The sequence below is a fragment of the Carassius auratus genome, unplaced genomic scaffold (genome assembly GCF_003368295.1).
Source record: "Carassius auratus strain Wakin unplaced genomic scaffold, ASM336829v1 scaf_tig00013759, whole genome shotgun sequence".
In the NCBI taxonomy this organism is placed as follows: Eukaryota; Metazoa; Chordata; class Actinopteri; order Cypriniformes; family Cyprinidae; genus Carassius; species Carassius auratus.
The window spans coordinates 33,089-43,778 of record NW_020524439.1 but is presented as its reverse complement, the minus strand read 5'-3'; positions in this window follow the sequence as shown (position 1 = coordinate 43,778).

Below are 10,690 nucleotides of genomic sequence, written 5' to 3'. Positions count from 1 at the left end.
CAAACAACAAAATATAAGAGAATACACAGCAAAAAAATAAATAAATAAAAACTAATGTGTAGGTGGGTTAACAAAAAAAAGCATAAAAGTTTAAGTGGGTTTTAGAGAATGTAGGCTGGAAATAATTTAGAGATGAACATTAAGTGTTTGTGAGACATTATTCAACAACGCATTGTGTAGAGTGTTAATGGAATTCCTAATAAAGCGGGTGTTTAAATATAAACAGGTTCTCACATTGGCACATTATCAAATGTGGAACAAATATATTTTATTTTATACAAGCAATAATAATGGTTTAATAGGACATTTAACACTTTTACCAAGTATCAACTGACTGGAAGCCTCTTTTTACAAATGTTTGTTCACATATTTAAAGTATGAGCTAAGTAGCATATTCACATCGATTTATAACCACATTTAACAAACATTGATGGGATAGTTTTATTTACTCACCTGCATGCTGTTCTGTATGAATGTATACTCTTATTTCTTCTGTTGATTGCTAAAGAAGATGTTTTGAAAAATAGTTGGAAAGCGAAGTTGCTGGCAGCAGCAAATTCACGTTGAATTCCACAGTACGGGGGAAGAAAAACTACCATAGAATTGGGTTACACACATTATTTAAAATATCTTATTTTGTGTTCAACAGAAGAAAGAAACTCATACAGGTTTGGAACGACCTGAGGGTGAGTAAATGAAGACAGGGTTTAGATTTTCATCACAATCATTATTCAAAAAATTGGTAAAAGCTTTTTTTTTATATATAAATTATAAAATGTAAAATATAATAATATATGTAAAATCTAACTTGATTAAATTGGATTTAATATTTGTTCATGTGTATTTTATGTCAGCAAGGTAGTCTGTCTATTCAGCCCACTGTGATAAATTGAGTATCTGCCATTTCTCCTTCCATCTCAGTATGTCAGAGAGAGAGAGAGAGAGAGAGAGAGAGTGAGTGTGTGTGTGTGTGTGTGTGTGTGTGTGTGATGGCAGGGCAGGGAGGGGGACTCTCTGACTCACTCCTGACTCATACCCCACTCCCCAGGGCATCATGGGAAGAAGCTCAAACCTCGTCTTTCCAACAAACAACCACATGCACACACAAGTACAGATAAGAAATAACACAGAACAATAATGATCCCATGGGAAGCAATAAACTGTATTGGGGGAAAATGCATGTCTGGTAATCAAACATATTTAAACATTATAATACATCCGAACTCACTGTAAACACTCACACACATGCAACACGCCCTGATAAGAAATTCAGCAACACAGTATGTTATAAATGGGGAATCCCTATTGGCAAAGACACAATCAGGTGACCAGCTACCATGGCAACAACCGCCTGCTGCCTGTCTCTGAGGAGCTTAAAGAGTGTAGGAGACTCATTCCCAGATCCAGTGCGCTGTCAGAGACAAGAGAGGACTCCCCACTGAAATCAGCGTGAATGAAAGACCCATCAGCCTCCAAATACTTGAACGACCACACTGGCATCTCATTCTGATCCGTTCAGGTGCTCCTTAAGCCTAATACTCCTTTACTTTGATTACATTTGCATAAACTCAACCAAATGCTGAGATGCGTCTTATTTAGGACTTTCAATTTAATGAAAACAAATACATTTAAAATAATAATAAATTCATTAATTCAACCTGACGGAGCTTCTTAAAGACAATGCTCATTGCGTGAGATGCTGAAAAAACAATATCATATGACATAACTAGCAGTTTAAATTATCACGTCGACATATTTCACGTCATACTTTTGGGTGACCCATTTCTTAAATTAATGGGCATACTGTGTAAAAAAAGTGTAACTTTATAGACAGTCCTAATACAAGCACATTTATCTTTTTTATGTTAAAGCAATATTACTAGACCTTCATTTCACCTCTGCACATACTGCGTAAAATGACGACATCTTTTCATCTGAGCAATAAATGAAACCAGCATGTTCTAACTCTTTTAACTCTTAATGCGACTCTGGATAGATCTGAACAGATCTGTAAAAGCAGCTTTCCATTATTGGAGAGGAGAGTCTGTCAATCAAGGGCTGAGGAAAGTAATTCATGAGCGTATGACTCAGACAGTTTCTAATAAAAGATCCACCTGAATCAGTAAAGCCACTTTCCTGGAACCAAAATCCCAAAGTTGCATTTCTAAGAAATCAAAGCTTCTGAGTTTGATAGGCAGGTGTCCTTAAACCAGGCCTGCTTTTGGTAATTGCATGTCGATTGACACAGGATGTTCAGCTCGACAGATGAAGAGAACAGCAGAAAGCTGTTAAAGAAGTGTAAATAGCGTATGCGTGGAAGTCTACATCACAGCACAGCAACAGATAACATCTGCTCTGCAGCTGAAAATGGACCACCAGAAGAAACAAATTCGTTTTTGACTCTCTCAGATGGTGTAATTATTTCACTAACACTAAGAATAAAAGAAAATCTTTCCCATGTGAAGGGTAAATAATCTTGAAAGTAATATTTCATTCATTAAGTTTCACTAATGAATACAGCAAGCTATTTGATGATTCATTCTTGTAATTGACAATAATGAACACGACATTAACGGTGCAGACTTATTTAATCTAACATCTGCTATCGCTGCAGTCTGAATGCAATTTTCGCCTCAGACACACACACAGGTGAGAAAAAAAGCGCTGTCCAGCAGGGTGAGTCACCATCCTCAGTGTGATTTAAAGCCTGTGTCTGTGTCATGTGACCCTCCACCGCCTCTATCAGCCAAAGCTCATAATCGAAGCACGTAAATGACGGAGTGAATCATCCAATATTTGGATTGTATCATCAGACTATACAGCTGGAAGAGTGCTGCTCACTTTAAAGAAGATGGTGAACATTACTTCCTGTTTTCCTTGTTCCATGACCTTCAAAACCAAGGTCAAAGTGAGGTTTCTAGACCAACCACTGATAAAATGTATTGCAATCAAAACAGGTTAATTTGGTAAATCCAACAAACATAGATTGGTTTTCATGTTTCAGAGACAACCACAAACCACCAAGACATGATTTCATGACATGATCCATGCCGGGTATCAGTCAAGTACCTTGTGACATCCATTTTCGGAAACTATCCATGACTATGATCAGATGACAGAGGTAAGAGGTAAGAGGGAGAGATACCTAATGAATTAAGTCTATTTATGAAATGCATTATCCGCTGTGGATGGTAAAAAGCTGTGCCTCGTCCTGGAAGTACTCAGCCACTCTAAACGCAACACATCTCAAAAAGCTTCAAACCACTTACAGCTTTTATCGCAGAGGCAGTACCTGAGGGACCCGAGACTTAACTGCTCTGTTCAGATGCTTCCGGAAGTTTAAAAGCAACACATTTCCTGCCTTAAGTGGCCATTTCTCTGAAGATCTGGTGCGTTGTAAGGTTGTGCGTCAGTTAGGCATGCCTTTAAAAGTCCAATTCTGTTTCTAAATTTAAATGCAGTTTGAATGGTTGCCAGTGCATAATTGTGGAAAACGAATTGCCAATGAAATTGAATAAACGAATGAACGAATTTTAAGTTATTTTTCAATGTAAGTTAATCATTCAATCATACTCCATAAAAACATTAAGGATAATATTAATCAGTGTTTGAAATTTGAAATGGAAATTATATATAATTTAGATATATACATTTAAATTATACACTACTGTTCATAATAGGTCAGGAAGATGTTATGTTTATATATGTTTATGTTTATATTAATATGTGATATCTCAAATAAATGCTGTTCTTGTGACCTTTTTATTAATTTAAAGTATTATGTATTTAACAGCCAAATAAAAATAAATAAATAAATAAAATACATTTTCTCTCTCTCTCTCTCTCTCTCTCTCTCTATATATATATATATATATATATATATATATATAAACTGCTATTTGACCATCATCCCTCTCTTCTCACTCTCTAATAGCAGACAGAGAGTTCATTCCTTCTATCACCTAACTCAGCTGTGGTCTCTGATCTGTCATTGCCTGCCGGATGAATCTGTCACAGCTCATGTCGCTAAAACCAGGACAGCCTTCCCGCTCATCATGACCTCCACACACTGTCCCAGCATGCCCTGCAGCACCCGACTGTATCCATGTGCTTTCACAGACACGGCATGCGTTGAACTCTGAGAGCGCACCAATGTTACAGAATGTTAGAGAAAACTTTGATCTCCTCAATAGTTCACTCAGAAATGAAAAAGTTGTCATAATTTACTCACCACTCATTTACAGTTGCCAAACTTGAATCAGTGTTATTTTAGTAGAATTGATATTCACATATTATAGTTTTTATTAATATTTTGAATTCAATGTTATTTTTGTTTTCACTTTAATATTAGTAGACATTTTAGTAATTTTGTTGTTTCTGTCATTTGACATTTTTTAAGCATGTCTGTATAGTTTTATTTATTAGTTTTAGTTAATTTAGTTTCATTTAGTTAAACTGAATTAAAATTTGATATGTTGCCTTGTCAACTAGCTCACAAAAAGTAATTTAAAGTTTTTAAGTTATTTCAGTTTAATGTTTATTTTATTTAAAAACATGAAAATGTTTTTATCACTATATTTTCAGGTTGTTGAGCTCCGAAAAAGGGCAAAAAAAGAAAGAAACCCACAAAAACCAATACAAGCATCATCAAAATAATGCATATGACTTTTATGCTATATTTCAAGAGCCATGTGGATGAGCAAATGATAGCAATTTTTCCATTTATTTATTTATTTAGGTGTCTATCAGTTTTTAAAATAACATACATAATAGCAGTTGCTGTAAATAGACTGGCTCTTGGGGGAAATTGCAGTACGTTTCACCATTTAGGCTACTACTATATGGACCTTTATAACATTAGAGACCCATTTCCTGTCTCTCGCTTTCTTTCTCTCTCTCTCTCTCTCTCTCTCTCTCTCTAGATGGATGGATTGAGGTGCTACCACTGGCTGTTCTGTTCAGCGTCACACAGTTATTTTCATCTTAATGTAGACACCAGCCCTTAGCCCAACTACACGCTGTCACTGAATATGAGGCCATGCCAACCATGATTGGAGTTAGAGATTTGAGACAACACGTCAGATGCCAATGAGGTCAGCACTAGCGCGTGAATGGACAGGCAGAAAGTCCAGAAGAAGGATGACGTGTATTTCGCCACCTCATGCCTCAGGAGGCCCTGTCACCCTCATGTCCTCAAACAAGCCCCTGGCACTGTCTGCTATGGGACACCTTACTGTCACACAGAAACATAGTTGCTGATTTGTACCAAGAGGGACAAGGCTGACTCAGAGATGTGTTTTTTTTTTCAAGTAAACATCAGGATGTGAACATGTGACATTTATACAAGTGGCAAACTGTCTTCATTGACATCAGTGGTTCAGCTGTAATTTTACAAAGTAGAGAGAATACTTTTTGTGGCAAAGAAAACAAAAACAACTTTATTCAACAGTTCTTCTCCTCCAAATCATGTCTTTCGTCATTATCAAGAGTACATTTGCACTTAAACAACACAATATGTCCTTACTAAGTTTTTGGGTCTGGGAACATTTCAGTTGCATTGCTGTCTATGCAGGGTCGGAAAGCTCTAGGATTTCATCAAAAATATCTCACGTTTTGAAGATGAGCGAAGGTCCTACAGGTTTGAAATGGCATGAGCATGAATAATTAATGGCAGAATTCTTTAAAATGGCAGCTTAGGAACATTATAGTTTTTTATTAATACCAGATTATGATACAAATAATTATTCTAACACCACAGACATATAACTGGGAGACACAACATTTTCTAAAAAATTTAATTTAAATAACTTTAATTAATTAAATTGTGCATGATAAATAAATTATTTATATGCTATTTATTATTTAAATGCTATTTATTTGTGGTAAAAATGTTATATTGCTTCAGTTGACAGTACCTCTTGAACATGCATTTTGTTACTGAATGTTTTCTCAATTAAATATATGTTTTAAACAATAATGTAAAAGAAAATCTACTCACAACTAGTTCTGATTAAGAATGGGAACAAAATACAAGACACATGGCATCATTGCTTAAATGCTGTGAGGGAAGATCTCTAGTTGTTAGGTCTATGCAATAATATATTCAAGTTTTTTTGTCTGTGTTTGGGAAACTTCATTTTATCAGTTCCGTTAAGTGTCTCTATAGCGATGCATAAATTACTAGGCTTTCACTTACAAGTGACACAAAAATATCTATTCAGTGAATCAAGTACTTTGTGTTATCCTTTACACTTAGGGCCCTATCTTGCACCCAGCGCAATTGACTTTGTACACCGACGCATGTGTCATTCCTATTTTGCACCCGCGCAAAGCGCGCTTTTCCCTCCACAGAAGCACGTCGCTAAACTAGTGAATGAACTTGCGCTCCCTGGGCGGATCAGCGCAAAAAAAGAGGCGTGTTCCGGCGCAAACAATCCCTGGTGCTATTTTGCTGTTCCATTAAGCAATTGCGCCACTGACCAGAAAAAACCTAGTCTAAAGTCAGTGGCGCGTTGCGCGCTGTTCATTATGCTATTTTAAGGGCGCATGTTTGACCTTAATGTATATAGCGTGCACAACGCGCATACACTTTGCTCATATAATCTACACAGATTTTTATTAAGATTCATAAATTGTTACACTAAAAAAATATTAACACATGAGATGACGGAAATCATTGTGGTGTGTCACGAAGATGTGAAAAAATAGGCATAAATCTTGCTTACAAATTATTCAGGCTAATTGTAGTAATTAAGGATCAGACCTGTTTGCCCAATAGTGGCAATACATATATGTATATAAGGACATCTGACAAATTGGTTTGTCCGTCAAGAACCAGGAAAAAAAATCGATGAAACAGTTGTGGCTATTTCCTCCCACGCCTGTTTAACCGACGCTATTTTGGGTGGGTTTCTCCCATCCCCATACAACACAATTTCTCTGTCTTTCACTGCTCTTACAAGAACATCAGTCTCCTCGGCTGTGAACCGCTCCTGGCGTGCGCCTGGTAAATACGCCATAATAATAGCAATCCATAATGGAACTTGCGCACCTGCTTTTAAAGGGAATGTTGGATGACGCTCTGATTGGTTTATTTCACGTTACGCCCAAACCACACCTATGAATAATGAAGCTACTTCAGACCCACCCATTTTAGATTTGCGCCGGGCGCAAGAGCCATTTATCCCGCCGGAAAAATAGCAACAGCGCCGAGACCCGCCCACAAAGTTACTTGCGCTTCGCGCTTTGACACTTGCGTTTCAGATCGTTTAAATAGGGCCCTTAGGGTTACTGGAAAATGGTTAATCAGAATATGAATCAAACAATGGATAAGCTGATGCACACAATGAACTGACTTCCCACGTGAACAGCACTGAATGCAACCTTGTGCTAACCCTTGAGACTTGAGACTCGCTCTATAATTATCCTGTGTGATCTTCAATGAATTAATTTCCTGAGTAATGACACACTGAAAGCAGTTAAATAAAGAGCACGAGCACACACCACACTGCTCATCTGACTTTTCTAAATCCAAATAAATGTCTTCTCTTGTTGTTGGAGTCTTGAGGGGTCAATCGTCAAGTTGCAAAAGCAGAGTGAAGCAAGAGGTAAGCCTGTCCGTGCCGTGAGATCTTTGACACCGTCACACTGAGAGGTCTGAGAGGGAGGGCGAGAGAAAGCTTGACACTTTGTGTAGCACAGTGTTTTTAAAACTGAGTGTGAGAGCAGACAGGCTGCAGAGCGAGAGGTCAGCGGGGTCAAGGAGGGCAGGAAAAACAACTGATAGGAATTGTGGATAGTGTGCATGACTGAAGAACACGAGGTGACTGGAGTGGGGACTGGGGTGTGGGAGGAGACCATCTGGATAAGAAACCCAACTTTGTGAGCAAGTTACCTCTGCTGCAATGAGCATTGTAGTTGTAAAATATGTTTTTGTACTATATAATCATAAAGAAGGTGATGCATGTAAAATAAAAATAACAGATGTAATTAAAAGATTATTTACATTCATTTTTGTTGAAGAAAGTATAGAAAATGTTATTTATGTATAGCATTAGTTATGTATTAGTGAGAAAGAAAGAACTATTTCCAGACACTGACAGACAAAAACACAATATGTTCTTCTTCAAAAAGGTACAGAACAGGATGTAAGGTCTGGCTGTGATATCATTGCTGAAGCTTCTCAAAGGGATAGTTCACTCAAAAATGAAAATTATGTCATTAATTACTCACCATCATGTCGTTCCAAACTAATTAGACCTATGCTATGTTCATCTTTGAAACTGAAATTTATTGATGAAATCTGAGCGCTTTCTGATCCTGCATAGACAGCAGGGCAACTTACACATTCAAGACCCAGAAAGGTAGTAAGGACGTTGATAAAATAGTCCATGTGACATCACTGGTTCAAGCGTCATTTTATGAAGCTACGAGAATACTTTGTGAATGCTCGTCTTCAAAGTCTTTTTTTTTTTCTTTGCACACAAAAAGAATTCTTGTTGCTTCATAACATTTTGGCTGAACTGCTGATGTCACATGGACTATTTTAATGATGTCCTAACTACCTACTTTTTAGTTGCTTTGCTAAAGGGTCAGAAAGCTCTCGGATTTCATCAAAAATATCTTAATTTGTGTTCTGAAGATGAACGGAGGTCTTAAGGGTTTGGAACGACATGAGGGCGAGTAATTAATGACAGAATTTTATTTTTGAGTGAACTATCCCTTTAAAAATCAAGTACACTGTACAAAATCAAGGCAAGAGAATGAAAGGTCATGGATTTTTTTTGCCCTATATTCATGTGCTTTTAAACATGCATCCTAATATTTCATGTTCACCAGGAGGGATATTCAAAATGACAACTGTGCTGCACATATAGAGGCCACAAGCATATTCAAGGAGTGTATACATATGTGTAATTCCTTTTAACAATGACAGCTATGCAATTATTAAGTCCAATTGGCATAATGAATTGTGAATGAATTGTCTATGTAGTTTCACTACAGTAACCAGTTTTTTTTTAAACCCCGTGAACATTAATGCTAATGTATTATTAATGAACTTTAATTAGAATTAATATTTGATCACAACACAGTTCTACTAGTTTAGGCTTCAGTACAAACCTCTGCCATTACCTCTAAACAGAGCACCCAGTGGAACAATTAGACTCTTGACTCAGTGTTTGTCAGAGCATTAACCCTGTCTGGGTGGCACTAATGTGTCATTAAGTGGCTGCTGCATCCTGTTTACTGACAGTAGACGTCTTTTCACCTGCTGAGCAAACCGTAAAAAATAAAAACAGCTTGCCACCTGTAAGCCACTATGCACGTATGTGCTTTGGTTTTTTACATGCTTTATCTCAAACACACAGGTGTGAATATGGCTTGATGGTCTTGAACTGTGGTCTCTGTTTGAATATACAGAGAGTGAAACAGGAAACAGCTCAATCCTTCCTGAGAATGGAGCAGGTGTTGATGTTTTATGTATAACCCTATTAGGATAGCATATGAAACAAACTTGACCAGACTTGGCTTATGGCCTAACAATCTGACAAACATAAATAATGAAAAGCAGACATGGAGCACCGACCTTTGTTCTGTTCTCTAGTGAAGAATTTCTGAACACTTTTGCAATTAATTGCAAGTCTGTTGTTTGCAATTTTGCAAGCTTGTTGTGTGAAATCTGTTGTAAGATACTTTCTCATGTAGAAAGATTTCTAGGATTATTTTAAGTTGTTATATAGCAACTTGTCAGCAGTTTGTACATAACAGCTTCAATATTCATGTCTGAGAGAGGGTTGTTATAGTTACTGAAAATAAAGTAAATGTTAGCTGACTTAAAATAAAATTTCCAAAACGTATTTTATTTCAGCCACTTGCTGAAAACGAGAAACATTTGAAAATAAACAAACTTGAAAATATAAAAAATTGTTCTGGGTAAGGATTAGTTGCATCCCAAATAAAAGTTTTTGTTTATAAAATATATATATGTGTGTATTGTGTATATTTATTATATATACGTTAAGACACACACATACACACACATACAGTATATATCTATATATATATAAACATAACATACTTTTCTTAAATATATACATGCATGTGTGTGTATTTACATACAAATTATAAATAGACACAGTACATATATTATGTACACAAAATTTTTATTAATTGTTTCCCAGCAAAAATTTGTGGTCAGTAAGAGGTCTGTTATGCTCAGATGCTGTATTTATTTGATCAGAAATATAGTAAAAATGTGTATTTGAGAAATATTATGACAATGTGTATTGTGAAAGTTATAGGTTTAGTTATAAATTATTTTAGTCTTATACATCATTTATTTTCATTTAATTGTTTAATTAGTTATTTTACTGTTCATTATCTAATATATTTTAAAATATAATTTATACATGAGACAAAAAGTTTGAATTTTTCACTTAAAATACAGTATAAAGTGTAAAACTGTGTATGTAAAAATAGTGTAAGTGTAAAAAAATATATATATATTGTTTTTTGTTTTTTTTATGGAAACTCTTTTTTTATATGTTTTTTCTTCAGGATTTTTTAACGAATAAAAAGCTCAAAAGAACAGCATTTATTTCAAATAGACATCTTTTGTAATATTATAAATGTCATTACGTACATTTTCTGATCAATTGAATGCATCTTCTGAGTGGTTTGAATATTAACT